The sequence below is a fragment of the Galeopterus variegatus genome, unplaced genomic scaffold, assembly GCF_000696425.1.
Source record: "Galeopterus variegatus unplaced genomic scaffold, G_variegatus-3.0.2 Scaffold506, whole genome shotgun sequence".
Lineage (NCBI taxonomy): Eukaryota > Metazoa > Chordata > Mammalia > Dermoptera > Cynocephalidae > Galeopterus > Galeopterus variegatus.
Window position 1 is genome coordinate 117459 of NW_007726617.1, and position 4940 is coordinate 122398.

At 54.0% G+C, this 4940-nt stretch overlaps 1 protein-coding gene across 2 annotated transcripts in view; it reads left to right on the forward strand.

Moving 5' to 3' along the window:
• The first annotated feature begins 595 nt into the window (after positions 1-595).
• KCNJ10 (potassium inwardly-rectifying channel, subfamily J, member 10) overlaps positions 596-4940 on the forward strand; it is a 32919-nt gene continuing 28574 nt past the window's right edge. Inside the window, exon 1 of one of the 2 annotated variants that reach the window (XM_008569525.1) lies at positions 596-736. The gene's annotated coding sequence lies outside the window, so the exon portion shown is untranslated. The remainder of the gene's footprint in view (positions 737-4940) is intronic. The other variant, XM_008569526.1, reaches the window with a different exon arrangement.

Sequence of the window (4940 nt, forward strand, 5' to 3'; positions counted from 1 at the left end):
AAATGTCTGTTAATGATTCCATGAGTCATTACAGTTCCTTTGGTTTCTTTGCCCAGGCGGCCCCAATCTCACTCCCAGGCGCCGCCTTCGGCGCTGCCCACTGTGCCACCGGGCCCGTCCTGGATTCATTCCCACCTCCTTAGCCCGGCCCCGGTCCCGCCCCCGCGGCCCCCGCTCGCGTTCCCCGCCTCTGACACGACCGCCTCCCTTTTCTTCCTTCTCCGTTCCCCTGTCATCTTGCCAGCGCTGCTTCTATCGCTGCGCGTATCGTCTCGTCATCTCGCTTTCTCCCTCGGTCTGTCTGGGTCTGTCTTCGGGTGTTTCCTCTGTGCCTCCATCCGTCTGGGTCTCCGCTTCCTTGCCCCCTGCGCCCCGCCCCCTGCCCCGGCCCGTCCAATCCCGGCCGCCGGGCCTGGCGCTCCACTCTCCCATTGGCCTGTCCAGAGCCCCCCGCCCCCCCGCGCCCGGACCCCCTCCGGGCCCCTCCATTCACTCAAAGTTTGGCTCCGGCGCTGCGGAGGGAGGGGGCGGCCCGGCCCGGCCCAGCTCTGCCCCTGGCCTGCCCGACCCCGGCCCCGGCCCCCGGACAAGCCCTTATCTGATCCCAGCTACGGGTTTAAGAGTCCTTGGCCCTGCCCGTCGCACAGCTCCGTTCCTCACTCCTGCCCGCCCCGTCCGTCCATCCGTCCCGCTGCCCCGCGGCCCATCCAAGGGGTCACTCCACCTCGGACCTAAGGTAAGACCCTGGCCCTGGTGAAGGAATGCTGCCGCCCCGGCCGGGGTCCTGTCCACCTAACTCTCCTGAGACGTCGGGGCCCCCAGCCTCTTGGTCCCCACCCTGGCTATCCTCAGCGGTATAGTCCTGCTCCCCCGCCTCCAGCCTTGGGCAGTCCCAAACCGACCCTCTTGGGGACGGCTCCCCACGAAGGGAACTCTCCCCGGGCTCGTCACCTCAGCCCTCTGGTCTAAGGAAAGGGCTTTCTCGATGTCCCCTTCCTCTGGCCAGACCTGCAGTTGCATTATTGCTCCTCCAATTAGTAGAGTGACCACCACACAGAACCACGCATCCCCCAACACAGGCACGCAGGACCGGGCACGCCGGACAGTGCCCCCTCCTCCCAGTATAGACAGATTACTCCATGCTCAGCACCTCCCCTCCTCCCCGTACAGTGACACTCACATAGTGACACCCACTGATCACTAGTTCACACGCAGGGAGAAAACACATACTCACAGATTAGATTAAGGAAATGCACGAGTCTAATGTGCCTGGGACCCCCACCCACTCAGTCTCTTTCTTCCATTAGTACTAGGCTCTTCTTTCAGAACACCCCTCCCCAATACCCCTCACCCCCACCCCAGTTGTTTCGCATTGAGATGCCCATAAGAAAAGGAGCAGGGCCACTTCTCCAAGTTTGAGAAGGGCAGATTGGGCTCTATAAATCCCCCCTCCAGGTGGAGATGCCCCTTCCCATTCCATCCCTCCTGCCACCAGAAACTAGCCAAGGGCACTTGTGTTAGAGAAGAAGGTTGGAACATCTTGATTTGGGGGGAGGAGAGCTAAACCCTGGCATGGGTAGAAGGGTAAAACTGGGAAAAAGTGGAGGTGGGGTCTCTGGCATCTTGTGATTTCATTCCAGTAAATCCAGTGCCCGAGGCAGGGTGAGACAGATGGGGAAGTGAGGGTGGTGAAGTCAATACAAATTTGGATGCAAAGGGGACCCGAGCTTAAAGCCTGGTTATGTTGCTTATCGATACATATTCTGACTAAAGATTTCTGACCAGTCTCGCTGTTGCTGTGGTGTTTGAATTTCTTTTTTCCCCTACTTTTTGGACTGCTTCGGCATCTGGGTGGGAGGGAGATGATGATGATGGGAGATTTGATGCCTTCCTGTGAGGGGTGCCCCTTGTTTAGGGGTGCCGAGGAGGGCCTGGAATGGGTATAAAGAAACCAGCCCCAAAAGGGGCTGGCAGCCACCACTGAGCTCAATTTAGTTTCATCCTGAAATACTGTCCCTAATTTCCAAGGATTTTTGAACATGTTTCTGGCATGAAGGTGGGTACCATCCTGTGCTGAGGGTAGGGCTTGTTAATTCCTCGGGGTGTAGATTGGGTATGGGGGACCAAGTCTAGAAGGAACCAGGTGTCCTGGCTCATAGCTGGTTCTTCGGGGAGAAGGAAATGAGGGAAGAGGGGAGGGAAGGCATCATGCCAGGGAGAAGGTCCGGGGCTGGACTGCAGAGGCAATATGCATGGCCCAGGCAGTGCCAACTCCTTTTTCCCCTTTCCCCTCACCCCCCAGTCCTTTGGTGGTGGTGGTGAGGGAGGGAGATAGGGAGGGAGGGGGTGTTGGGGGGATGATCTGGGCCGGTCTGGCCTCCCAAAGCTCTTGCCAACCTGGATCCTGAAAGGAGCTGCTGTTTTCTGAGCCATGCCCCCAGCCTCCACCCAGAGCCCGAGCAGCCAAGTTGTCTCAGCGGATATCAAATGGCAATGACTCCACTGATTGAAGGGGTGTGGAAGTGATGGCGGAGTGGTGGGGGTGAGCGTGGGGTGTCATGGTCTCTTTCCTTTTGTGACTCTAATGCAGAATCCCACTGCTGCCCCCTACCCTGAGGAAAAAAATATGTCTCTCCAGTTGACCCACATCCAGTCTATGGGTGCATATGTTTGTGAGGGCGATTAGTTACCTGCACACTGTCATCCCCTACCTCCTCAGTGTGCCCCACTGAACCACGTCCTGCGGGCCCCACCTGCACTGCTATGCATGAGCTCGCTTACAGTTCTAGCTTTGTTGGCTTGGGCTACAAGGGAAGGCAGAAGACCCAGGAACCTTTCTTCTCTTGCCCTCCCTATAGACCACGGAGGGTAGGACACTTGGATCTGGGTGGACTCAAATGAAGTCCTCTGGAATCATCTTGTGATTGGTGAGATAAAGGGTTTAGAGCTCTAGGGGGGTGGATCAGGTAGAAGGACCCATTTCCTTGACTCCTGGGCCTCCTAGTAAAATGCTCGGTTTCTGCACACAAGATGGAAAGATAGGCCAAGACCTTCTGGCATTGGTGGGGAGAGAGAGAGACATTGGGCAATGGAGCCCCTAAATTTTCTTGCCAAAGTTTATTTAGGACAGAAGAAAAAAACCTCCACTCTCCCTCCCCTCCTGGCCTAGATTCTTCTCTTGCCTGACTGGTCAGTACTACAATCCAGGATAGCAGTGGGGCCCTGGAAGGGAGCACTGAGAAGGGACAATCCAAGGCACACCGTTGAGATGAAACTGCAGAAAGATTGGAGAGAAAGTGAAGATTTGGAATCCAAGTGTTTTAGCATGCAATGAAGGGTGGTTGGCTCAGGCAGCTCCTGGGAATAAGAGCTTTTTGAGATTTTACATCACTTCATTCTCTCTCTCTTGAACAGGCTTAATTCAATGCTTTTATTCCTTCGTGTGAGTTTAATCTACATGTTGCCACCATTCTTCATGGAGAGACTGCATCCTGGGTGGCCCCTCATCACCCCCTCCCCCCTCAGAACCTTGAAAGGGCAAAGAGAAAGGGATTGTGGGAAAAAGCCTCCCGTGGGTGTCTGCCAGCTTGGAGCCTGGATTTGAGGTGGTAGGGGAAGGGAGGGGCTGGCTCTGGCATGTGGGAGAGAAGTAAGAACTGAACTGTGTGGCCTGGAGAAAGAGGTTGGAAAAGCCTGGGCTTGAGACGACTGAATTAGCACTTCAGGCCTCCAAAAAGGTGTAACATAGAAGGGGTGTACATAGCCATTCTGCAACTCTGCCAGTGTCATAAGGCCTGGGGAGAGGATCGAGGCTGCAGCTGAAAGGACTTAGACTAGATTTCAGGAAGAACATTCCATAAACGGAAAGACATTTGAAGTGGAGATTGGGAAAAACAGGGAGACCACCTTCTAGACTGAAAAAACAAACAAAACAAAACCAAAAACCAAAACAGAAAAGCCCATCATCAAAGCTTCTGAGAGGAGCTCTGAAACTCAGAGGCGCAGGGATTATTGTGACCACTGTCAAGGATCCTGTCATGTGTGGCTGGTACAACTCTGCAGTACTGTCCCAGGCTCCTTTCTGCTCCGATGGACAGTAGGCACAGTGGTTAAGGGCATGGCTTCGGAGCCAGACTTCCTGGTTTCACCACTTAGTAACTACACAAGTCTTCTCATCCTTACAATGTGGCTAATAATAGTTGTGAGGATTAAAAGGGTCAATATTTGTAAAGGGCGTGGAATGGCACTTAGCATGTAAAAAGTACAGTTGTTTGCTGTTGTGGTCCTCTCACCTCTTTGACTTTCCTGGCTCCTGGGCCTTGTTGCAGCACTTCACTGTGGTTTTTCTGAGATTCTGTGCTAGGTGTCTATCTTTCTACCCTTCTGGAGTTTGGGAAGGTGGAAGAATGATCAGGTAGTTTAAGATGAGGTTCCTGTCTTGGGCCGGCCTGTGGCTCACTCGGTAGAGTGCGGTGCTGATAACACCAAGGCCACGGGTTCGGATCCCATATAGGGATGGCCGGTTCGCTCACTGGCTGAGCGTGGTGCTGACAATACCAAGTCGGGGGTTAAGATCCCCTTACCAGTCATCTTTTTTAAAAAAAAAAAAAAGATGAGGTTCCTGTCTTTATTCCAAGAAGCTGGCCATCACTGAGGCTGGGTCTTCATCCCCACATCCCCTTCTTTCCATGAGTTTTTGCCAAGAAATGTCCTTTCTTCAACTTAGATTCAATAAATATGAGCTGAGCTGTTGAGCTTCTCCAAAATAGTCTCTTTCCTGATTCTCAGCAACTTCTCTTTCAGCCACAGACACGAGCTTCTCTCTACCTCCACATCTTGCCCCTGATCCCTCACAGTGGCCCTGCCTGTCACTCTTCTCCTCATTCTGCCTGTTCCTCTCCCTGCCCATGCTGCCCCCACAACTACTCTCAGGTTTGTGT